The sequence below is a fragment of the Bombus vosnesenskii genome, unplaced genomic scaffold (assembly GCF_011952255.1).
Source record: "Bombus vosnesenskii isolate JDL3184/JDL3185 unplaced genomic scaffold, Bvos_JDL3184-5_v1.1 scf7180000016274, whole genome shotgun sequence".
In the NCBI taxonomy this organism is placed as follows: Eukaryota; Metazoa; Arthropoda; class Insecta; order Hymenoptera; family Apidae; genus Bombus; species Bombus vosnesenskii.
Genome location: NW_022884343.1, coordinates 1,799,203 through 1,826,474, shown reverse-complemented (window position 1 = coordinate 1,826,474; position 27,272 = coordinate 1,799,203). Strand labels below are relative to the sequence as shown.

Sequence of the window (27,272 nt, the reverse complement as noted above, 5' to 3'; positions counted from 1 at the left end):
GAATAAATATTGTAAATGTCATGTTATATGGAATATTAAATGTTACGAATAATTTATCAGAGAATCAGTACATGACGATCGAAAATCAGGTAAATCAATATTCATCAACGAAGAATAATTACGATTCCTATAAAAATTCCCTCCATAATAGGAAGCATAAATAATCTGTATAAATATTACCGTGCAAACACATTCGACGATTCATATATTCGAAAATTTCGCCAGAACCGTTCGGATATTTTTCAATAATTTACAAATCCGTTTCATCTTTGCTTTAAACACGTTGTTCGTGTAAAATCCCATAAAAGGCATTAAACGCAAGCTTCTTATCCAACTTACTAACATAGTCGTACCTAATTTACTAGATTCGAACCCAGTCGGTCAATGTAGAAGCCTACTTTTGCAACGTGCTAAGCTCCATTAACGATATATATATATATCAAACTCAAAGTATAGCGAAAACAGATTGGGGTAACAGATTTATCCGGCAGATTGGACAATTGTCGCGTGTTTGAATATGAATAAATATGGAAAATAGACTTAAGTCGTTTAAAGCCAGTTCGATCAATTTTCTTTTTCCCCTTCGATCCTTTCTTTTCCTCTATTTTTATTTAATTCCACAACGAATCTTTTTCTCTTTTTCTCACGGATTTCGCGTCCCTCTTTTACATTGGTCTGATATCGAATCACGCTGCCCATAAATTCCCCCGGCATTATTTAATTAAAGCCCTTGCCGCTGTGTAATTTATATATTTATGCTCGGTGCTTTTATTTAAGGGATCTTATTTATTGGGCCACGAGTTTGTAGGCTGGGAAAATTATCGATATTTTTTCATCCCACCCCTCCACCTTCGCCTCTTGGTCTTTCGATTTTCGGTCGTTAAACGCTCGCCAATGTTATCCAATTGGGAACAGTCGTAACTGCGTAGAGTTTTCGAAACAAATCCAAACGCGCGAAGTAATTTTCGGAGGCTTCGTTATACGCGACCTCGTTTTTCAAATGTTTTTTTCATAGATTCCGCGGCGCGTTTGTTAGGTACAAAATTTGGTTGACTCGTTGAGCAACAAGCACTGAAACAATTTAGAACAGTTTGGAATACCGTGAAAGTCGTGTAAAATCTAAAAAACCGTGCGGTATCCATAAGAAAAAAAAAGTACTAAAATCGAAAGAAATAGGTTAATTATAAGAAACTATACGGCGTTTCTTTCATAGTAAAAAAATTTTCTTCGACCCGTACACTAGAGTACACTTCCGGTTGAGAACTTCCGGTAGGATAGCGGAAGGGTTAAGGATCGGTGGAATTCGGTTCGATTTAAATGTCAAATGAAACCCGGTAGCGAGACCGTCTTATCGGCTGATCCTTTAAGCAGACATTTAAATCTCCTGTCTTTCGTATCCGGGGCCCGATTGTTCGGCTCTTTGCCCGTTGTTAGCTCTTAATCGCGCGTCTCGATTGGCCCGCGCGCGACTCTAAATCCCACCGTTGAAGAATTAAACCGTGACGCGTTTCCTTCGGGGGATTAATCCGTCGACCAGCTTTGCGAAAAACTTCAATCCCCGGGTAATCGTCCGACCACGGGACAGGCTACGACTTCCGACGAATTACCAACGAATCTTTACCCTGTCGGAGCTAATCGAACCTTAAGTTAGAAGTGAATTCACCTGGATCGATATCGAACGCTGGAAAAAGTCACTAGATCAGATTACCGACCGAGCCTTCATAGGGATGTAGGCACTATTTGATCCTATTAGTTAATCACACTGCTAGATTATACTCTGCGCTAGTGGTTTCTAATCATTTTTGAATCACGTCACCGATTTACGAGAGCTAAATTGATTCATATTAAAGCGACAGTCAGGTAACCTAACCTAAAATTGCTGGATCATATATGCGGTAAGTCAGAGATATAAATGCAGTCCATTTCTTATACGATATCGGATACTGAAAAATGTCACTAGACTAGATTATCGAACGAATCTTATTTTTTCGAGCTGAAAACGGGAGGCGGGCGGCTTGTAACCTAACCTAATCTGATATCACTTTGATTAGACACTGTTTCTCAGACTAAAAAGATAGGAAGAAGTTTAATCTATGAAGAAACGTCGCAATCTTATTAGAATTTTGTCTGTACCTTCTACGGAGGAAGAAGATATTTAATATGACTTTAATACTCTCTACCCTTGGATTAGAAAAAAATGCCATTTTTCTAAATGAAAAGAAGGGAGTACCAGTGGCCATTTTCATCGAACAATTCGACGATTCCATCTGTCCCAGGTAGCCGTCATTCGTTCACTTACGGTGCAGTCGGTTTATCATAACAAAAGTTTCTCGATAAAAATTCCCCCAGGCGACGCGAGACTCCAGCTATCCCGTTTTTATTTATTCACAGCGTTCCCCCTCTAATTGCGCCTTCCTCGGATATTACGCATTCATGCCTCGAAAGATGCTTGGAATATCTGAAGATATCCAGAGATTACGCGATGCTGGAAAACGGACGAACCGCTCGACGATTCCGCGGCTTTAACTAATACGGCTGAAACCGTATTATCGAACCGACAGAACGGCAGGCGTCTTGGATTCTTTGAGAAATATCTGACGTATCATCGCAGATTTATCCGAGCATTGCTGAAGAAAAGATTCGGTGCAGCTTTACCGACGTGCCTGTACATCTACGAGAAAATTATTAGGAGAAATTGAGATTTTTGGTGGTTAAATTATTCTTCTTCTTTAAAGAATATTATATGCACTTGGATATATATATATATATATATATATATATATATATATATATATATATAGTGTGTCTGGGAATTTTTTAATCGGAGGATTATTAAAAAATTCGACTTATATGTGACTTATTTAAATATTAGTACTTTTGAAGAATAGCTAGAGAAATTTATTTAGCCAGCAGAGGTTAAATTTCGGGGAAAAAAGAACGTGAATCGATAACGTGAATTGAACTCAGTCAAGCTTCACTGAAGGGGAAACCTCTAACCTGTCTAGGAAAAAATGAAAAAAAAAAAAACTAGACGTCGTTTTGAGCCCAGTCTCGAAATTAGGTTTCGTTTCCAAGTACAGCAGTGACAACCAATCGTCTTGGGACCGTGTTTGATAAGCCATCTAGAAAATCCCTAGTGTTTTTCTTTTACGTTAGATTTATACAAGACAACAAAGATCCTAACCTGACACGGAATATCGAGATTCCGAACTCGGTAGTCTGCCAAGATAATCATGTTATCTGTCACTCCACAAACCCACATTTAAGAACTCCTATATAGCTATATCGACTGTAAACTGACAAGGCAGAGTCTCAACCAGCTATCGGGGAATTCCAGTAGTAATTAACTCTCCGCCATCTTGAGGATTATACTTAGACGTTTTAAACCATCTACCCGGCCGAGACTCTTTCGACCATCGACAGAGGATCGTTTACAAACTTCTCTCGAAGTGAAACGAGGCTCGTACTCGAGTCTGAATAAATGCAAACCAGAGCTTAAGGAACTTTAGCTATAAATCTGAAAAAAAAAGAACGTCTTCATTCGAGGTATCGCCAATATTTCTGAGGATGCTTCTTTCTGATTTTTAACGAAATCTGTCTGCTTGGATAATCGAGTGGCTCTTTAAAGAACCAGTACATTAGGGAAAGCTGGAAGAGAGGGGTGCCTAACCTCAAAAAGGGCTAGGTCTAAATTTGAATAAGAATGTTCGACAGTATCGTTAGAAGAAGCAAGAGGATTTTTGAAGGCGGAGAAGAGGTAGAATAGCGTGAATGGTCGACAATGGGGATCGATCGGAAATCGATAAAGACAAGGATAGAAGGACATATAACGTGTGTCGTTCTACCTGCGTGCGTCCATTGACGACGCGCGGCCGGCAACAATGCTAAATCACCGGATACGTCGCATCCGCCAAAACTTATCGTTCCACGGCCGGAGTTTCCTTCCTTCCTCCCCCTGTCCAACCTTCCAATCGAATTAGGATCCTATAATGGCCGACTGGTAAAACCTAACCTATGACCGTAATTTCGTTATACAGGATGTTTACGAAACGATGATCTATGTCTCATTAAGGGCGGATTCTCGTGTAACGACAATGAAAGCTAGTGATTTTTAAGAATCATTTCCAGACTAATTTTTGGTTATATTATATTTGATGTAGTGCATCCATTGTTGGTGTGCAGTATAGCACCTGTTACAGTCATCAGAATGCAAAGAGCTAATTTGTCGTAAAAAAAGCCTTCGAGGAGACACGGATGAACCGCTAAAATATCGTGTTGATAGCGAGAGATGAAGGTAAAACGAACTGCAGGAGCAGACTCGTTCATCGCCTGGAGTTGCTGCTGGAATCGAGGCTCAATTTCTCGTCGACGGGAGAAGAGTGTGGCGCTCCTCGTTGCTGGCACACGTATCTATTTACAATGGCTCTTTTCTTTCCTTCTCTTCCTTCTCCGGCATTGTACAGTTCCGTTTAATCCGCTCGGTGGCGCTCCATCGACTTTTTTCAGCCAAACCACCCACTCACACTAGGAAGGAACGACGACGTTGGCACGTCGCAACAGCCGAGTAACTGCAACGTAGCGCCGCAATCGGATCGGTAATTAAACCGGCGAACCGGGTATCCCCGGCAAACTGCAAAGCTTTTCCGGCTGGATGCCCATGGTTGGATGTAGGAAAAACAAAAAGGAATCTATTCCATTACACCGTCTGTTTGATGCCGGCTGGCTGTCCGCGCTAAATCGATCCCTTTGCTCCTTAGCCGTGTTCGTCGAAGTTTCCAAGGATCGAATGAGACCTTGCCTCGTGTTTCGCTAGATTCTTCCTTTTCGTTTAGATATTTTGACTTTGGTGATACGATTTTCTGTAAATGGTTTCCTTTAGCAATTATTGCGCGATAAATGGCTGTATACGAAGTGGACGATTAAAAAAGATAAGATCTGTTGTATCGGTAGTTTACCGAACGATTATCATCCATCGGTAACAGGTGAACTTTTATTTAGACGGTTGAACAAAGAATTGTAAGAGATTGAGAAGCACTTTAAAGCGTAGTGTGAATTCGCACTCAACAAGAACAGCCTAGGAAAGTAACATATAGGAAAATCCCTAGTCTGCACTATTCTAAAGTATCAATTAGTAAATCAATTTTATTTCCGATCTATCCACCTTAAGTATCTTCATACAGCAAATTAGTGCAAATTAGGTACATCAAATGTGTACAAGCGTAGAGACAAAAATACGAACCGATCGAGATGATTGCCAAGATGGTGGCCAAAGATGAACTTTGAGGTTAGGTGTGCTTCACCATCTTTCTCGCGAATAGTCCTTTTTTTCAAAGAATGTTATTCTACTCCTTCGCGTGATAAATATGTATCGATAACAAAAGAAGGAAAATAAATTGTGGCAATAAATATGATTAATAGCGGACTTAATGTACCCGAGTAGAAAAGGCGAATTTTCACGAGTGGTAGTGAATGATATTTCACAGTTCTGATTCGTTTTAATGCATCGTGACAATGGTATACGCGTTTACAATAGAGCACGACCGTGGGGAGAATAGCCAGGAAAGCACAAAGGAAGCCACGGAATCACGTTGACGAAACGAGTAGGCTCGCTATATGGATGGCACAGACGAGTGGTCGAGCAGAGTTTGATTCCAAGTCCGCCACTATCTATCTCTTTTTCACTGGCATTATCATATACTTAATCTATAAGCTTAACCTGTCCGATGATGGATGGAAGGTCTAGTTACGATCGTGTCATTCGCACGGAACGTTGCAACTAGCACGGTACCACTTTCGTTCATTTACCGTGAGGCGCTATCTATGCGAACATGGTAATCACGGGAGTCGCTCAAATGGCAGCGGAGATATCGATCTGTAGATCTAATTATACAGTACACCTATATATACTACAACTAAAAATTATATGAACAGTACATGTTACTGATGTATGAATTAATGACAAACCAACGAATAAAACATGAATTATTAATACAAAACTTTTATTGAAAATGGAGTCTCTAATCCGAGTGCGAAATAAATAGGAACGGTCGGTATGGCAGTGTTCATCCTGCGTAAGATTCCCTAAAAAGTATTAAGTGATTTTGGATATTATTCTTTCACAACAGCCTCTTCATCCATTTGATAGGATCTTCTCTACTTTATCCATAGCTTGACAACGAAACGTGCCAATCTCTTTTATCGTACATCAACTTTGAGAAGTAAATTTTATCGAGCCATAATATTCTACGACAGCTGTAACGAAGAATGAAATTGCGCTGTAGAGAGAATAAAATGACCAAGAATCCTACTTTCGAGCGATAGTGTGCCTCGCTAGCTAGGGTAAGACAGTTGCACGTCAGATGTAACTAGTAGAGAAAGCTAATTAGTTAGATGTTACCAGCCATGTGATGGGATGTCGGTCTTTCAAATGAAATTGGCCACGCCTACCGGTCAGTCAAAGAAGCCTGCCTGCTCCTCGATATCATCAGAATGGATCGTACGTATACGTCACCACATAATCTCTCTGAGTGGAGGGAGATAAAAACGGTTGAAAATGGTTGCGCATCAGTCAAGGCGAAATTAAACCCCCTGAAGCGGCGCCATGTCTCGTGGATCGTTTCAAGCGAACCTGACGCTGACTGAAGCCTAACATCGTTCGGGTGGGTCCTGTTTTCAAGTCTTTACAGTTTCACCCTACGATGACGATCAGGCGCGCTACAGCTTTCTCCAGAAGGAGCGCTTGAAAATCCAAACACGCCGGTGTACTTTGCATATATATCACAGCGAAAGGGACAAATTTTGAGGAGAAAAGATGCCTTAACAATTTTGAGGTTAGTCGATACTCGAAACGCTCGTGGAAAGTGCCTTAACAATTTTGAGGTTAGTCGATAATCGAAACGCTCGTGGAAAGTGCCTTAAAAATTTTGAGGTTAGTCGATAATCGAAACGTTCGTGGAAAGTGCCTTAAAAATTTTGAGGTTAGTCGATAATCGAAACGTTCGTGGAAAGTGCCTTAAAAATTTTGAGGTTAGTCGATAATCGAAACGTTCGTGGAAACTTTTACTTGATCGGAATTAAAAACGCACACTGTCACCGCATCGAGTGTCTGTCAGATTTGCGTAAAACGTAACTTGATTGATGACAGAAAATTGTAATTAACGTAAAATCAGGCTATTAATCATGATTACTGGTTATTTAATAATCAGATCTGATCATCGACTAACGAATGGGGAAAAAAATGAAAAATTGTAACCAATGGTCATGATTAAGTTATTAATCATTCATCGTGAAACGATCACACTTTTTATCATAATTTAATGTGTAATTTTTCAATGCTATAACAATGCTATGAATATTTTAGTTCTACCAAATCGCATGGTGTTAGGCAATCGAAATTATGTGAAAAAGTTTACGTACGAAATAAGCCATATTGTACAATTTCCAAAATGTACAGATGCTTATAAAATATAAATTGGCCATTGAATGATTTAAAAATTACTGATTAGAAATTACACATACGTAATCATGATTTATTTATCAACAACGGATTACCGTTACTATGAAAAATCAATTACGAGTAACAACTACTGTCCATCTCTCATCTCTGGATACTTAATTTGTTTATACGATTTCGCTAATAAAAATCTAAATATCACAAGTTACGAATACATTTACCTACGAAGAAAATATGCGAAGTGTATAGGTATATTTATCGAATGGATACGTTCACTGTAACGCGTACAAAAGAATTTTCGTCTGCATGTTTCTATATCTGTCGCGGGATCCATTTCTTCCATGTTTTATAGGGGAAAATTTTCGTGGGTTGAGGATTTATGAGGGTTGCGAGCACGCGACTGAAACGCGGGTAGGGACGTTTTTACAGGGCCAATCGTTCGACGTTTTGTTTTACACCCGCGTTTTATGACCGTGGCACGGGCCCGTGTTTTTGTTGGAATTTTTTCGATCGATCGAATCCCGGCAAAGAAAAGAACTAGGCGTGACGGAGCGACGACAAATAAACGGGGCCGAGTACCCGTTAATTAATCACGTGGGGACGAGCTCGTAATCGAAAGCCAAAAGTTTCCATTTTCTTCCCTCTTGCACCGATTTAACCCTTTTACGAGCCTATCTGATCACGTGCTGCCTTTTGTTCCGTGCAATCGCGGGTTTAGCGAGAATAGGCTTACCAACCGTTGCCTACGGTCAACGTATCTCAACTGCAAGATAAGTTCTCCTTTATCTTTCGTTTCTTTTGCCTTCGAGATAAATAAAAACGATACGAACGTTCGTTGAAAGTGAATAAGTATAGGTTAGGATTTTTCAATATGTAATCTCAGAGGTTAGGTTTAAAAAGATTTTCCAATCGTTTTAACCCTTTGACGGGCTATTCGATCGCACAGTGGCTTTTGTTGGGCGCAATCGCTCCGTGAACGAACAGCATTGCCAACAGTTGTACGCGTTAAATAAATCTCCACTATACATACTTTTTTATTTTTTCTCTGTATCTGTTGAATTTTGTATTTTTCGACAAATAAAAGAGACGTTGTTTCGTATTTACTCAACGTGAATGAAAACAGGCTAGGAATTTCTGAAAAGTTGTCCTGGAGGTTAGGTCGTAGTTGGACGGCCTGTAGTTGCAGGAAACGGGAGTAATCCGGTGTAAATAAGCAAACGAACGGATTTATTCGCGACAGATAAGCCGGCCTGGATGGCCTCGTCTTAAATAATCTGAAATGCTTCGAGTCCGCCGCTCCAGCGCGCTGAAACTTTCGCAGAAACTTTTGCAACTTCGTTAATTTAAGGAACCAGAGTATCTCAAAAATTTTCCAGACCATTTAATTCAATAATGATTCGCCGGACGCCGCTTACCTCGTTCGAGAGAATTTCAAACTATCGTACAATTTTTTGAAAGATTTTCAAAAAGTTGCTACGGAAATTTTAAGACCAATCGAAGATTTATTATTGCATATTATTTCCACGTTATCGTCGAGCTCGTTCTTCGATAGGAATTGTATTTGAAACGCAAAATATTTTTTATACATCTTGGGGACTTCCATGAAAAAAGATTGCAACAAGCATCAGAGTGATACTCGAAACGTTTAAAGTTATCTTAAATTTGACTTTCACATTTTTAGAGGGTGGCAGATAGTTGGTATAAAAAGAAGGAGCCCTTTATTCGACGGTGGTGCTAGGACCTGTCAAAGGCAGGCCTGCCTGCGTGCAAACGATGACCGCAAAAAACACTAGATCTCTGTCTTTCACACTCTATGAACGCATCTTTCATCGAGTTCCAAGCCAATGATTTGCCAGATCGGTAAGATCTTTGTCGAAAGTTAATAGGTACTGCATTACCGACCAATAAAATTCCAGTAGAAAATTGCCGGGGATTCCTCGATTCACGAGATAAAAAGCCTGTGTAAACAGTGTTGCCACGCGGCGTCCACTGGCGCATTAGACCGAAGAATATCGCGATCATAGAGTGATTAATCACTGGGGCGCGGCGTTAAGCCGGCCTGAGCATCGCACACAGGGCTTTTCAGCGAATAGCATAGGACGGGCTAGATTATCTTCAAAGCTTCTGAACGTATCTTAATGTTTTCCATAATTAACGTCCAAACTCGAAAATTCCAGGCACTTCATCGCTTAAAGAAAAGGCTAATATAACATAACCTCTTTTCATACCGTCCAACGATTAGATGGTAGTTTTTCCTTCCTGTCGTTTATCTTAATTAGTGTCCAAGCTATAAAATTGCAGGCTTTAGTAACTGCTCTTTTCTTAGAACGAAGAAGAGCGAGTTAATATTTTATCTTTCGGAAGAAAAAAGAAAGACGATTTTACGGCGTCTAGAATATCTGCGGAATAAACAGTAACTTTTGTCTCCATTGTTAATCAGGATTCCCAACCTCGTTGATCGGTTCCGACACATCTAGGGAATAAATAGTAACTTTTTTCTTTGCATTCAAGAGAATCAAAGTTCCGTGTTTGAGCACACAACTCCGGGGCTACAGAGAAGTGGTGATCAAGTGAGAAATTTCCGTCTGATCAATCGACGTGCCGCGAGAGTGTATCTTTCTCGGCTATCTTCGCTTTATTTATCCGGATCAAGTAGTTCGCCCGTTTACCGTCCGATAGCGTCGCTCTGATACCCAAGTTCCGGCGGGATCGTCGTTCGTTTGCACGATAAATACGACGCGGCATCGAGAGGTCTGACCAAAGGAAACTGATGCCAACTCCGCCGTGCAAATATTGGCTCCCGTGTAAATGTGCGTACAGCAGACAACGAGACGATGTCGTCGACGACGGGGATCAGCCTCTTCTCTCTGTTTCGATCCAGCCTCTCAGCGTTTCCCTTCTAGCCCAGAGCCGCGGGCCAGACAAAGAGACGAGCAAGATTTATTTATGCGAGGACAAACCCTTAAGACGTCGAGCTTCCACGCGCCAAAGAGAATAACGGTCATCCAAAATCTAAATAGATGACGAGACTATCCTGCGCGTACTTTACTCTCGGTGAAAAGGATCTGGAGCGATCGTAAATGAAAATGTTAAGCGTGGACGTCCATCGATCATCCGATTGAGGTTAGGATCGCACATGTTGCATATACCAAGTTTTACGAACCGGGATCAATGTCGAAACAACTTATGAATCAAAATCCCGAACTCTTTTAGTATTTACATAATCGTAATCCTCGAGATAACGATTTTGTTGTAGAAATATTCTAAGAAATACGACGTAGTCGTTAACAGGCAAGTGCCTAAACGTTGATCGCGGATGTTATTTCTCTCGAAAACTAGCTGCCGATGTAGTCAGTTTACCTTCCAACTAAATGATTAACATGACGGAATTGTAGGTTACGAGGGTGCAAAGTTAGGTTAGGTTCAAGTTCGTTCAATTCAATTTCATGAAAATTCTAGCGTGCAAGTTGGCCAAACGCTCGGTCAAAACGATTCAACGTGAAATACTAACGAAGCTTCGATGTACAGAGCAGCTCTCTGTTAACCTCAAAAAATATAGGTTAACCGTAGCTACGTCGGCCATGTTCGTGTATCATTTCGGACAGAGGAGCCAGACATGGTCGTGCATTTGGATAAGGATTTATACTTCTGGTAAACAATCTATAGGGAAATATTCTGTCGAAATTGAAAATTAAATATCTTTCACTTACTTGTCACGCATAATACACAGTCTGGTCGGGTACGTTCCTGAAACGGTCTCTACAAGCGCGCCCAAGCGATTTTCTCAGCAGCTACGATTACGATAATTTCGAACGTGCGAATTCTGTCGCCACTGAGAAGAAAACAGCGGATGCTGAGATGGTCGGATAAAGGGTTGTCGAAGGAAGGGCCACGCAAATTTCTTCATTGGAAGTTCCCGTGGCGGCCTGTTATTACAGAAATTTACTGGCTCTCCGTAAACGCGTTATCGACGGCCAGCGATCTGCAATTAGGTGGGAATTTGCATGAGAGAAGCAGCTGGCTGCGAGAGATGTATCGTGATCGAATGCGCACGCACGTTCGCGTTTTCGTTCAAGAATTCGCCTAGTGTCTTCGGGACGAGACGCGGCGATCCTACTACGACAGGCGAATAATACTTGTCGCTTGCGCGCCGCGAGAATTTTTATCTCTGATTTTGTCGTCGTCACGCACTCTGTGTCCGGTTGTTGTTGTTGTTCCAGAGGTGCGGCGAGAACGCCGCCGGAAACACGGATCCCTGTGGGCGTCGATAAGCCGTGTCTCACGTGCAACACACGGCCCTTGACACGATGGAAAACCGCGTTTCCCACCTTTCGGTCTTCCCCTCTGTCCTGCGGTATAGTTCGCACGTTTCTTTTCCCAGGACGATTGGAAAATGCCATGCCGAGCACTTGCTGTCCCCGGACGTGTCTTTGAGAACGCCGCGTACGAATCTCACGAAATCTGAAGGAAGCGAGCTGCTGAATCACGCGCTTCCAAGGTTCCAGGCGAATTCCTAGTGGAATTCCGAGGGATCCTCCTCAGCCTATGACGGTTTACATCTTTGATCTTTTCCCTAATTAACCATGCGTCGAAATCTAGGAAGCCGTAGCTAAATTCGAATGTGATTCCAGGAGATTCTGAAAGCTTCTCTTTCATCTGCGGTTCTCCAGGTCTTCCGCCTCTTCGCTAATTAGGCAAATTTCTGATCAGGATTTAAATGCATCCGAGTAGATCATTTTACAGCCTGCACGGTGCAGGTCTACAGAGCTTCAGAGATACCCTGGGCTCTGCTGTGTGCAGGCTCGGCTCTTCCAGTTGTTAGTCAATTAAGCAAATCCTAGATACGAATCTAGGTGAGTTTGAACGAATCTTGGAAGTTCTAGCGAGTTTGCAGGGGACTTGAAGAATCATCGTTGCAATGCGCAAGTTCGGTTCTTCGAAACTCTCGTCAATCAGATGCGAATCTAGGGGAACTTCTAGGGGGACCTTACAGGTCCTGAGGTTCTGAGCAGATTTCATGGAATTGCAAGTGTTTGGTCGTAGACCAACGCAACAGTTTTCGTCAGATTGGACCTAGATGACTCGATAGAAGGATCACGTTTGTATCCATCATTAGCGATGTTTATCACGTAAATGTATGAGCTATGTACATAAAATGAAATCCAATACCCGCGAACAAAGTGACGTAACACGAACCAAAGATATCACTCGACGTTTAACGAATCAATTAACGACAGCGATCGAAAAGCCAAATTTCATCAGTGCCAGCTAAACAAAATTGCTCCTCGGTCGAGATGAAACACCCCGAACTATATTTGCCTTCGTCTACCTCGTATTTCTGCTGAAACTGGTGATGTTATTACTTGCTTCGCGATGTTATTGTAGGGATTCATGCGAAAACGAAGGGAGACAGAGAGGGAGAGAGAGAGAGAATCTCGTACTGTTGTAGGAAAACACAGTGATAAATTCTCATTGTTATTCTAGATCCTTCTCTTCTGATTTTTCCTCGAGAGAACTCAATCTCGCGTAATCACATCCTTCAGCTTTGCTAACAAACAAACGATTTGATACCGTGTTAAATTACCTCCAACTGTTTTTTTTTGTTCCTATCAAAAGTAATTTCGAACAGGCTGAACAAGTTCATATATACCAGAGAAACGTTCAAATTTGATTTTATCCACCGCGTGTGAAAACATTTTATTGTATATCTGCGATATATTTTTTTCTATGTAGAATGAAACTTCGATAAAAATTTATTACCAGTATACTAATTTAATATATTTGATATATACGCTATAGTAAAAGTCTATGTTAATTTTATCAGAAGTCTTCGCATCTTTCAACGATTATAACAACGATTACGATTATTATATTTAAAAGAAAACAGGGACTGGTTATTTTAACGAATTTGGTAACACTAGTGTTAATCACATAATCCCGTTTGTTCAACCTATATCGATTTCCATGTTCCAAGGTACCGTGCACTTAATCTCCCCATATTAACGCTGTCTCTCTCTAATGATTATCAATGGAAAATTATGGCACGTAATTATCTAACCTCTACTCAACGAGGATTCGACGAGGTGTTGGTGAATAGCCAGATAACACTGCTAGGGAATTTATTGTGCAGTGGGAACGATCCTGGTGTTATTATTTCAGGGCTGTCAAGAGTTTGGTTATTTTTATTCACGCTATTGCGAGACTTAATGCAGAAAACGAAGCGGTAGAGATGGCTGCCGGGATAAGGTTAAGCGCGGCTTGCGTACACACGAAAGGACGATAGCTTAATTTCATCTGAAAACTTCATCAAACTCCGTCTTGCACATCGATGGGCGACCGGTATTGTCAATTGGCTGGTGCTTTCTCATAATCCCCTAACTAAGAACATAATGTCCGTCTAGGGATATTCTCGTTTTACGCCATACGGACCGATATTGACATTCCAGAGTGTACCTTCTAACTTCGTGCTGGTCCATACGCCACGCTAAACTTGATACTCTGTTTCGTTCAATTTTGTCGAAATCTTAGAATTTTTACATGGAAATTTCCACGAATCGAATTTTTTTATTATTCTCTATAAACAAATATGAAATACGATACTAAAATCTATGCGTATACACAACGATTATATATAGATTGCAAACCTAACCTTAAACCTAATCGAACTTAGCATTCCAAAATGTTAAAAACGATAACTAGCACCGACGTAACAGGTAGATCCGAATGTTCGCCGCTAGTAGACGTTCAGAAATATCGTTTCCACCAGATGTATCTGGTTGTACGTCTTAATGATAGGTGGCCACTTTTATCGGCCTGATAGTGTTCTCGCGTGGCAGCCAGCTATTTGTCGCCACGCGGTAGGACACTGGCGTGACCAGGACCAAAATTCGAGACCGAAGGCACACGAGCGACCAATAACTCTTACCACCGATGAATTTCCCTTTCCAGGTCTTAAACAGCCACGCCCTTGTATGACTTGTAGCTCGCGCGGAAGCTTTCATTTTTTTCCCCTCAATAGTCCAGACAGCGAGCGTGTGCAGTGTCGATTAGGCCGGTCACGTGACCCTGAGAATCCAGCCGCGAAAATCCCCAGCAAAAATCATTTTCTCACACGATCCGGTATGGTTCTACCGAGTTATATTGCCACGGTGTATCAGGTCTGTCGTATATCTTCCAGAAAGATATTACGCTATTACGTTTCGCGCACGTTACGTACCGCGTGTCCTCCTAAAAGCGCGAATATCAAGACACGAGGAGAATCCATTTTTCTTCTTTACACCCGTGCGAGCTTTTTTGCAACATCTTTCCTCCATTTTTCCTCGTTCATAAGCGAAGTTTCATCTAACGAGGTTAGGATGTATCGGACGACGGAAATTTAGCTGGTTTTAACGCGACAGAGATTGGTTTTGCGAACATATTATTATTCCACCGAATGAGATTTGTTTATTGGAATTTCTATTGGCTACAGTTTGCGTCTAAGCACACGGTACGGTTAATTATACCGTTGAGTTTATTTACTCTGTGCAAGTTTAGATTTCAATTAGGTTAGGTCAGAGTTGGTTCGAATTACATTTGAACATGGATAGGTTATGTTTGAATCGTAGATTGTATTTGGATTGCAAATTAAGAATAATTTTCCAAATGATTGGTAAAACTGTTAGCTAAAAAAGTACCGCGAAAAAAGCAACCTTCGTGTTACGAAAGCGTTATGATCGAACTATACATAAGAGATATAAAAAGGTGCAAGAAAGAAACTAGAAGAGTTCCCTAAGTAGTGCTGATACCCTAAAGCAAAATTTAACCTGCACTTGAATCTTTGTCTGTTTGATCAATGCACCGGTAAAGTGGAATGCATTGATTTATTTGGTTCGACAAATTTAGGACACCCTGTGCATGGCTGGCTTCGCGCTTATCATCGCGTTTCTCTTCTATATTTCCCGAACATTTACTTTCAATGCTTCCGCTACTTATCGGAAAATATTACGCGACAAAAGGTGAACGCGCAGATCGACTCTTTATCCCTTCATTTCTTCCGCGTCGCAGTCTCTATCGAGCTTGTTTCGTCTTGTTTTCAACGTTATGGCCCGTTCACACCGACTCCACCTATCTACTTTTTGCTTATTTTTATCCTATTGCTCCTACGCCTCATTCGTGCCAATAAAATTACTTCCTACTATATAGGTTGTCTCAGTCGGTAAGTGGGCGATTCTACGTGGAACAGAAGATCTAAAATATATTATAGTCGAACATCGATGTGTCGAACCTCAAAGGAAGAGCTAAAATCTTCGAGTTACACAAGTTTCTATTCGTCGAACAAAAATTCGACGTACAGAAGCTTTTTACGAAAGCAATTACGTTCACCTTTTCAGATGGTGTTAGCATTTTAAGTTTCCTCTTACAACTCATTTCATTCAACGTACATAAACGCAAAAGTTAAAGACGCGACAGCCGATGGCAATTATGCGTTCGACCGAAGAATAACGATTAGCTTTCATGGATATGTATGTGGTCGTCGTGGCCGAGGGGCGAAGAGGAAGCGATACGGCTTGCATCGTCTCACGTTACTCGAGACAATCCTAAAAGTTGGAAGAGAAGAGACGATATCGAAAGATTGGTTTACACATAATGTAGCTATAGCTACACCTCGACCTGCAGAGGTTGCAGCGATAGAAGTTCGACTTATAGAAGTAAACTTCGACCTGTAGAGGTCTGGCTATTCTAAATTCCAGTTACGAGGTAAAATAATGCATTTGAACACGTGGCGAATAATTCGAGTTAAGGTAGTTTTACTTTGACTTTCAGAGGTTTTCGACTTACAGAGATACGAGCTATCGAGGTTCGAACGTACGACAGTTTCCTCGAAACAATGTCTCTGCTTTACTTTTAAAAAGTTCGGTTATTTTTGAGACAGAGCGCGTACTTCCGTGGTAAACAAAATTTCTATATTTCTGGATTATGTGGCATTCCTTCGCGTTGCCTAATACAGATGTCTCTGTTTGCAAAAAAATCGAATTCGAAAATCCGTCTACTACGTGTGAACTTGGCTATACCATCACGAAATATACTACATGGGCCACTGTTCACCTGATCAGCCAACATGAACGATTACACGCATCAAAATAAAATTGCAATACGTTAACGCGTGATTGCCGAAAGCTTCGCGGCATCGACGTGCATAGCGCGGCATTCTGCGTTCCGTTCGGCGATTCCGGCTCGCGGACGATGAAAAACGTTCGGTGCATTCGCGGTACGTCAGAAAGAGCCGGCTGATTCGTGGAACTGGCGGAGGCGCAATGGCAGTGGAGGGGTGTAGGAGCGGTTCCGGTCGGAGTGGGGAGGGAAGAAACGGAGAATGTCGAGGAGAGGGGGAGGGGTATGTTGCAATCGTGACAAAGAAGGAAGATATTTCTATAGGTTTCAATGGTCGTGAAAAAATGGGGGGAACGTTCGAGACGGAGAGCGAATCTCTCGCTTGGCCAGGTATTTCGATATATGTAGAAAACCAGACAAAAAGGCGGAACGTATTTAAAAAGCGAACGTTAGGCCGCGCTCGTGCTCACCGCTCCGGGATAAATCGTTCCCGAGGACAAAGGAACGTTCACCGGCGACACACGCGTTCCCCCAATGACAATAATCGCTCTCGTTCCGTGTACACGGTAGTCCCTCTAATGAGCGGTAATCGCATCGCCGGAAAAACAATGCTATGCGGTTTGTAGGTTAGACGAGCGCGCGCCTGGTTTTAGTGGCTTTCAACGAGGCTGCGGGCTTTTTCCTCCTCGTTTCCCACTGACGAACTTCTTCGCACGATATTTCTTGAAAACGCCATGTTCTATCGACTCCCTATATAGGATGATTCATGAATGGTGGTATTCATATTTAGGTTATGGCAGTTTCTAACGTGGATACGTGGGCTTTTCCGACTTCTAATAGATGTTTTTGCTACAGATTTATCAAAATTTGGCACTCGTTAGATTATCTATACGTTGTTTCAGAAGTGGATTTATTTGAATTTGGTTATGGGAGCCTTCGGGGCTTTTATAATTAGTTGCACGACATTTTTGAAAATACAATATTGTAATGACTCTCGTAGTTGTATCCGTAAATGGATTTATTTAAAGTTAGCTTACGAGGCTAGTTTTGTGTCTTTTAATGCGGCTGTAAATTCTTGTATGACCTGTAACGAGGATTTTTGTCCGATGTTTTTAGAAACTCAATATTAATGACTATATCTTGAACCACGGACGCTTTTTACTTGCATTTAGGTTATGGTAGACCCTTCAATAGGGTAACGTGTTCATTTATAACCTCCAACGAAGAATTTTGCACGATATTGCAGTCACACTGTTCGACCTCATCCCTACAAGGTCTAATACAAAAATAGACTTCTTTGAATTTAGGTTATGTAAGTCCTACAACATCATCCTACTCGGCTGCTTTTTAATTCTGCACGACATGCCTCAGTACCGCGCTCTATATCGAAAACGTGACTATGTCAGGTGATATCGAGACGATTGCACGGGAACGTAGACAAATTTCGCTTCTCTACCACGAATGCAATTTGCGCCGACAACTGATCCCACGTAGTCCCAATTGTTTCGAGCGGCGTACATAATTCATTCGACAATGGCCGCAAAATGGTGTCACTTCGTCGATGACGGAGTTATTGTTCATGTGAGATAATAGGTAAGCACCTCGTGCTCCTTCCAAATCCCGGAAAATAATTGAAGTCTTCGACAGTAGGGAAAATAACGACTACGTGAAAGTCGTTGAAAAACACGCGTCTGATTCAGAAGAGAACACGAAAAACAAATTGGGAAGGGGGGGGGGGGCAGGAGAGAGAACGCTTTAACCTATAGTCTGTTGCTGCTAAGTATCCGGACACTTTGGTCAACTTATTATAAACACAGTGTATGAATTTGACCAATAACTCTAGTCAGGAATGGACTTTAGGTTATGGCAGCGGTATCGTGGCTTTCAACAAAGCTACAAATTCTTTTGCAATTTATAGCGACGAAGATGATGAAGATTTTTGCTGGATGTTTTTGAAAATCCAATTGTTTCTATCTAATCGATTCACCATACCTTGATTCGCGGTATGTGGTCTTACCCGAATTTAGGTTAGGTTGTACAAATTGATGATCAGCCGTGATAAACAGCTGTAAGTGACTATAAAGAATAAAATCATTTTTAATTTCGTAATTAAAAATAAACAAGTGCCCGGATATTTTTTGTGTGGTGGAACATGTATGTGTTTGCTATTCCCGTAGGAGGATAAACATTTTGCGTGCGCATGCGCACACACGCGACGTTGTATATTAGCATTATTCTCCGCGTAATGTAAAATATTAAATTAAAAACAGACAAATTTTCCGGCTGTTTGCCAGCCGTGCTCGCGATGAGAGACTCTTGATTTATTTAATACCAGCTCCCCACGTACGTCGCTGCTACCTGACAGAGAAAAAAGCAAGCTAGATATCACAGGTAATATGTTTTACAATAATACGTAAACGACACGCGACGTTATCGCGACCGGCAATGATGATGCATCGCGGCTATATACTTCTTCTCATTAACGTTAAAACGGACGTTTATTTTACATCCCTGGATCTCGTTCTAGCGTAAATATTTACTGGCTTGCGGAACACTCTGGTCAGGAAGCGGCCATTTTCCAACTTGATCAAATTTTTAAATCTAAACAACCTTCTTTTGTTTCTTTTATGCTTTATGCTTATTTCGAAAAAATATTTCCCTAGGGGAGTTTCTTGCTATCTAGTGTTTTTATTTAAAATGTAAATAAAGTATTTTTAACTAGAATTTTTCTCCTAGCCACCTCGGTGTTTCAAAAAGAAGAAAGAATAATTTCCAACTACAATATAAACGCTATACTTCAGTCTTCTTTTTGTTTTCAAATCCTTTGTTTTGAAAGAATATATTTTTGCAAAAAAAAAAAAAAATAATAAAAAAAAGTTTCTCTCCGAAATGCGGATAAAAAAATTTTCGAAAAATAACTAGAATCCTTTTGCAGCCATTTAAAGAGGACAAAAGAATGATTTCCAAGTCTAAACACCATTCGCTTATTCCCCCCTTTACATCAAAGTCCTTTGTTTAAAGAGAATACACTTGTTTGTAATAAAGGTAAATTGAGGATAAAAAATTTCTAAAAAAAAAAAAAAAAAGATACCTGGAACTCGTTTTCAGTGCCGACGAAGAAAGGGAAGAACGATGATCTTTATTATTCTAACACTCGACCAACACATCAAAGCAAGGATTCTTGGAATCAGAAATAATTCCTTCTAGTTTTATGGCATTTGAGGTTGCTACCCATCATAGTGACTAGGCGACTAAATTTAGGCAGTGAAAGAAGTTCGACATCGGTTGTTTATGAGGGGAAACCCGAGCAAACGCGTTCTGTTTGGCATCACGCTTTGGAGACAGACTTCGATAAGTTTATATGTATGAGACGCAGTCCTGACATGAATTCTTAAGAGTCGTGCCCCATTTTTAGGTTATGTTCGTGAGAGTACATAAATAAAGAAGTCGAACTGTGATGTAGAGAGGTCTTTCTCTTATGAATATCTGTATCAGGAAATGTATCTGCTATTCAAACGCAGCTACCTCTTTCCACGTTTTAAGATCTGGCTCGATCTTTAATTCCGACTATCGGTAAGAAGCAGACCTGTTTTCCTTTCTCCTTTGTTCTTAATTACCGACGAGCCACGCTTACCTACGTTGCTCTTACGATTAGAACAAAATCGAAGAGCGCTCGTAAACGACACTGTAAACGCAGTAATTGGATAGCTTTGACATTCTATGGCAGAAGATACAATGTCACAACGTCCATTCTACAGAGAAGCATACAAGTACCGATGAACAATTAGTCAATCGTTTCTTTGCTTCTATCTATGCCATCTATAGAAACGAATGGAACACCGAGTTTTCTTTACAAATACGAGCTGCCACATACAGCAGGCTTTTTTACCTTTCTCTCTTTCACGAATTTTGACTACATTAACGCACAAGTTTTCTTCTGCCGCTGAAAAGCTTGTTTCTTCGCACCTGCGCTCTTTTCTACAAGCACTCTTCAACTTTTCCTCTACTTCGTAATAATTCTTTAGTCGTTGAAATTCTAACTGGTAATTCATAAGGAATAAATTAAAGCAGGTAAATTTAGCCACAAGGTGAGAATTTGTAGAAAATGATTTTTTTTTTTTTAATTCTGCTTCTGTCAGTCGAGGAAAATTCTGCCTCTGTTAACTGGAAATGGCTAACGTTAGCCAGAGTGACGATGGTAGATTGGAAAATCACACATCATGGTTTTCTAGGTGAGAAGAGTCAAGAAGTACACAAGTTTGGTTAGAGGCTGACGTTAGTGACTGAACTATCAACCCTTAACCAATATTGGACATTGCTTATAGAGTGACTTGGGCCAACTTGCCAACTTGCAAAGCTAACTTAAAGGGAATCTTGCGAAACACATCTAACCTGAACAATCCAGACGCCATTATTAATTCCCATGCGTGACGAATATTTAACAACACCTCGTGAAATTACCATATGGGCCATCTCAACGACACCAGTTGCATAATCAAACATCGATTTTCCCCGTGATTTGACAATTTTATGACCGAAGGAGATTCCTCTTTATTCGAATAGCCTACACCTGGCGCCTGTGCAACGGACCTAATCTAAACGAAATTATTAATAACACGCGACATTATCGATTTCCGGTAAGCAGACCATGGATTTTTATAATCTATGGGTAAGTATAATACCCGAAATATAACAACGCAAAAATACCTAGAATATCGAAAACGTGAACTTTGCTTTCTATTGAGTTGGCAACTAAGTGATTGCGGATTTTGCCACTGCCACCTAATGACAAAATCCGCAACCACTTAATTGCCAACCCAATATCTCCACGATACCATTTCTTCAGCTCTGTTCGTGAAGATTCGAAAAAACGCACAAAGATCTACGATGAGACACGAAAAATATGGAAAAACTGACTTTCTGAAACTACAACGTAATAACAGTTTCGCGTGAATGGAATCGTCAAGATTACCAGAGTCAGTTAACCTAAAAACCTGTACAGACTGCGGACCAACATGACCGCGAGATCCTCCCGATGAATATTACTTTTGCGATTATGAATTCCATTAATACACGTGGGCCATTTTCCAGCGTTATAATACCATTCGAATTAGACTAATAAATCGTGCTGCTAATCCCGCCATTAGCGTGTACCGGGGCCCGTTTTATCGACAGCGTTCGTCGTTTCGCGAGTCATTGTCGCGGAAAATAGCCGCTGCGCCAGCCTGTCCGACCTGTCTGGCTATTCACAGGCGAGAAATCTCGCGCGATACCACGATGGTGATGTATTGGCTTGGCAACTAAGTGATTGCGGCGTTTGTCAATAGGTGGTAATGGCAAAATCCGCAGTCACTTAGTTGCCAGGCCAATATTTCACCAGGTGGCAGGTGAGACGAATTTGGCCATTCGTCTTCCAGAAACAATGGACAAAAAGGTTGTACGAAATTTTGTATTTGATTTGCTGATGTCTTACTGAGTGCATTTAAAGCAATTTAGTCTGACTGACTAAAAGCAAGCTTCATTATACCCTACAGGTTTGATCGTCGATACCCTTTGGCTTCTGTAAAGCTCCTGGGAACAATGTGAGCATAGAGGAGTGTGAATAAAGTGCTGGTTTCTTATCGCTGATTCCGGGAAAAAATGACCAGAGCTGTAGAGTGCTTGGTGGAAGTTAGTGACGGGCTCAAGTACGCTGCAGGCAGGCTCAAACGTTGATCAACTATAGATTCACGAATCCTCTATAAGCATTTGGAAAAAAGCAGCGAGGTTTTCAAGTAGGTTGGAGGCTAAACGCGATAGATTCCAAGACGCTGTATGAACACTTTAGGAAAATAAAAAAGGTCCCTGCAAGCAGAGTCGAACGCCGGTTGAGTAGGTCCGGAACTTGTGGAACAGCTTGTTGGAAACTTTCCATTCGCTTAAGATCGCTTTTTTCTTTTTCTTTTTTTTTTTTTTTTTGACTGTAATTCTGACATAATTTTGAAGAGTTCTAACTCTTATGATTCGATCTGATTGTAAGAAGTTGGTCCCAGTGACGGTTGTTAGATTTTCAACGCTAGGAACTTGAGAATATTCGTCCCGAGGTCCGAAACTTGCCTGTGATGATCGACTACTTGGCAAGTACAATGAAGGAACCGATATATGTTACGCAAGGTATTCAAATAGGAAGCATAGTATGAGGACAAGCATGAATAGTATGGAGCTGTTATATTTGATTTATGATGTTACATATCGAAGTTGATGGGATCGTTGGTGGAAGTTTAACCGCGTTTGAATTACACGCCGATGTAGCGGAGTTGTTGAGAACAGTGATTTTTGAACACAGAAGCAAAGAGGGCAGAAGAAGCTGGTAAAAAATTCTGTCTGCTTCTCGAAAGGTGCAGTTATGATGCACCAAATCCTTGTTAAATTTTCACATTCACGAGAGAACCTCGAAAAGCACAAGATTTCCTGCCTTCTCTCTGTGAACATCGTTCAGCGTGGTGGAACATTTTTTAAAGCTGCAGACCAGCGAGATAAAGGAGGATGGCTTTTCTCGCTTTCCAAGTAGCTTGTACGCGTGCGAAAATTGTTCAACACAGACTTCAAGTCAGCCCATACATTGACTTTTCTTTAGTGCGTTAGTTATTTGTTGACATTTAAGACAAACATAATTTAAAAGTCTTCTTCAAGTAGAAAATTAGAATTTCAACTAGTTTAATACTCTTTTAAATTACTCCACACACTTTTCATTTCATTATTTACACAAATTTCCACGTAGAACGTTCATGCATGTAACCCAAACATAATCTAAACCACTTTCAAATCTGGCGATTAAAAATAAGAAGAAGGAAACCACTTTCCAACATCTTCATACATTTTCAAATTATCCTAAAATCACCCTTTACATAAATTTCCAAGCAAGAACGTTCACACATTTATCCCAAACATAATCCAAACCATTTTTAGATGTAACAATAAATGGTGTTAAAGAAAGCAATAACTGTCCAACATCTTCATACATCTTCAAACTGTCCTAAAATCACCCTTTACATAAATTTCCACGCAGAACGTTCACATATTTATCTCAAACATAATCCAAACCATTTTTAGATGTAACAATAAATGGTGTTAAAGAAAGCAATAACTGTCCAACATCTTCATACATTTTCAAACTGTCCTAAAATCACCCTTTACATAAATTTCCACGCAGAACGTTCACATATTTATCTCAAACATAATCCAAACCATTTTTAGATGTAACAATAAATGGTTTTAAGAAAGCAATAACTGTCCAACATCTTCATACATTTTCAAACTGTCCTAAAATCACCCTTTACATAAATTTCCACGCAGAACGTTCACATATTTATCTCAAACATAATTCAAACCATTTTTAGATGTAACAATAAATGGTGTTAAAGAAAGCAATAACTGTCCAACATCTTCATACATCTTCAAACTGTCCTACAATCACCCTTTACATAAATTTCCACGCAGGACGTTCACACATTTATCCCAAACATAATCCAAACCATTTTTAGATGTAACAATAAATGGTGTTAAAGAAAGCAATAACTGTCCAACATCTTCATACATCTTCAAACTGTCCTAAAATCACCCTTTACATAAATTTCCACTCAGAACGTTCACACATTTATCCCAAACATAATCCAAGCCATTTTCAAATCGATGAAAAATGTTAAAGAAAGCAATAACTGTCCAACAGCCTCGTACATCTTCAAACCATTTAACACACTCGCTAAATCAGTCATTACATCGGTTCCCAGGCTGATAGCTGGCGTACCTACCAATTTAGAACAGCCTCCAACACGGTGGTTCGATTAATCACTCAAGAGTCGAAGAAGCAGGACAGTCTGAACTCTCAGACCACTGGCACGAGGCAACCAACAAACCAACGGCTTCGAAACCAAAGGGAGAGTTCCAAGGGGGCTTGTTTGCAACGCGAAGGAAAATATTTAAACACCAAGGTAGGTCGTGGCACGCGTGTGTTTTCCGTCTGCAGGAGAACCACGGGTGCTTCCCCTTTCCCTCTCAGTTTATTTTCTAAACATGGAAGCAATCCTAACGAGGGGTTGATATCCCTGGTCCGATCTCTGGTCGAGTCTCGTGTGGAGACGTTTCCAACCTTTTCTCGATGAGCACACACGGACACAAACGCACACATACAACTGCGAACACGTGCACGGGCGCTGCTGTTAAAAAGAGCCTCGACCCACTTACCACTTTTTCTCGCGGCACGAAAAACAAAACAAAACAAAACAAAAAAAAGAAAAGAATAACATTAATAAAAGAGAAACAGAGAGAGACAGAGAAGAGGGGCATACTTGAAACTTTGATTGTATCTGTTCTCCCGGAGGAAAAAAAAAAGTAATCAAGACTGTTTCCAACGGAGCATAGAATGTCGATGGTAGGCTAGAGAAAATGGAATTACGTGGTGGAAATCGAGTTTCCACGAGGATGCCTGTGTCTAGGTATCCGTACTACGTTCACGGTGATTTAGGGTCGGTAATATTCTGTGATTAAGTCTGCGGCCAGATTTTGGATGAGTTCGCCAGAGACACCGACGTCGAACGAACGTGCTGCCACCTACCTACACTGTATCTCGCTTGTTACTAGAAACTGCAAACGCTCATGCAAATTTGTATTTTTATAAATATGAACGAGGCACCGAAACCTCTTTGGGCTGAACCTCGTTTTCCAGGCACATCGAGTATCTGATTTGAAAACAAAATTTTTTCAAATTTTTTCTTCGTTTCGACAGATGTAACTTTCGACGAGTAAAATGGAAAAATATTAATTTTAAGGCAAAAAAAAAAATGTCACAGGTGAATGTTTCCGCGAGTATAATATTTTTTGCAAAGTCAAAGTCTTTAGGCTACTAATCGTAACCAAAGTACATAGAATGGCAGAGTAATTTGGCTGATGATACCATCTCATCACCTGGCAATATATTTGCTGCTACATCTTAAGCCAGATACCGTACTAGGTAAAATCATTTCGTGATAACAAATGACAGCAAATTTGCTGGCAAGCTCCTCTGAAATCCCTAGCTTGTCCACAGGCTTAATTGCAGAATATTACCTCCCCTGAACCACTCTATCTTGGCACACATACCAACTTAACATACTCCTTAATACATTAAGAGCTCCATATCTATGAGAGAACTGTAAAACCTCATTTCCATCGAAACCGTGGACGCTTAAGAAGCCACGACAAGATTCGAACAAAGGAAATACCCCTAGCACAATGTCTATTGTCTGCCAGGCGATATTACGTCAATAATTTGTTAATAATTTGACAATAATTAGGTCATAGATGTTCATGTGTTTGGAGGAAGAGGAACGTAAAAATTAATCAAAAAAATTGCTACGATATTATTTTTCATGCAAACTCGTCAAAGCGTGGAAATTACAGGACAATTTTCTACATATTAAATATGTCTTTTTTCTGCTTATTTAATTTTTGGAAAAAAGGACACTTCAGGTATATAAACGAATTAGTAATCAATTAACAATGAATTTTATAAACAATTAGTAATTATTATTCAAAATAAATTCTAGGAAAAAATTGGGGTTGATACTAAAATGTAATATAACTGAAATTCAAATGAAATCTAAGAACAAAATACGACATTCCAAGCCCAATTGAACCACTAAAACCAAAAAAGGACTAACTAAATTCCCAAATGCCTTTAAAATGTGAAGCTTGCCCAAACTAACAACAAAAGAATAAGTCCCAAGACGAACCAATAGCATAGCACTGGAGCCAAAAAGTAAATACGATACAATGGACCAGCTGGAGCGGTTCGATGCACGAAGGATCAGTTTCTCAGGAATAGTGAAAAATACAAAAAAGATAAAACTCTTATGACCATTCACAGCCGCCATTCACAAAATCGAAGCGAGAGCCGCGGTTAAACAAATTCCCGGGTTTCACGTGGTCGTTGAAGTAGTTGGTTCAGACGCGGGGTTTGCGTCGTACCAACGGCACTGTCCCGGTTAATGAGAAAAGGAAGCCAGGGAAATATTATTCGCGAGATCGGCCTCGTTAACGCTCCTTCGCTTCCATCGATCGCTCGTCGACCGACCGCCGAACAAAGGGCTAAACAATGGTTCCAACTTGTCCAACCTGGAGAGAAGTTGCAATAACCGTGCGCGTATGAGAACGTGATTAATTAAAACTCTGGCCGGGCCCTATCGATGAAAAGACGCGTACACACAATTCTCTAATTCCTAGCAGTTTCTCTCGATTGGTTGGTGAGGCAAAAGGGTGAGGGTCAAAGAGCCGAGTAATTCGGTCTGGAAATAATCGGGCAAAACGGAAATTACCGTTCCACTTTCCCGCGATACTCGAAACGCCTGTCTCTTTGTTACGCGAGCAGATTTTCCTCAGCGTTGGACCAGTGTTTTCTAATTAACCTGCCACCACGTAGCTTCTTCCCCCCCCCCCTCTTTCGACCGCCAACGCCTCCCCTCTCCCCTGCACCTCTGACACTTCTTTCGCTTTCCACGGACCGAACTTACAACGAACGCTGATAGATGGACTGTTCCCGTTGGGGCCAATTAACGGGACCAACCTCTCGGCAGATTCGTCAAACGTAAGTGGATGAAAATTTTCCGGAGAAAGAAAAATAGCGCGAGAGGAATACTTGACCCGTGACGAATGGACCGAGGGTGTTTTGCATCTGTGGGCAGCTAGACGATTACTAGGTGGCTATTTGGATATT

The 27,272-nt window shown here is 40.8% G+C and overlaps 1 protein-coding gene and 1 long non-coding RNA gene across 6 annotated transcripts in view; one reads left to right on the top strand and one right to left on the bottom strand.

Moving 5' to 3' along the window:
• Positions 1 to 27,272, bottom strand: part of LOC117242373 — a 126,430-nt gene that overhangs the window by 22,718 nt on the left and 76,440 nt on the right. The window lies entirely within an intron of this gene.
• Positions 17,482 to 18,849, top strand: LOC117242396. Its single transcript, XR_004495253.1, has 2 exons — positions 17,482 to 18,136; positions 18,191 to 18,849. It is a non-coding gene; the product is annotated as an uncharacterized LOC117242396 (long non-coding RNA).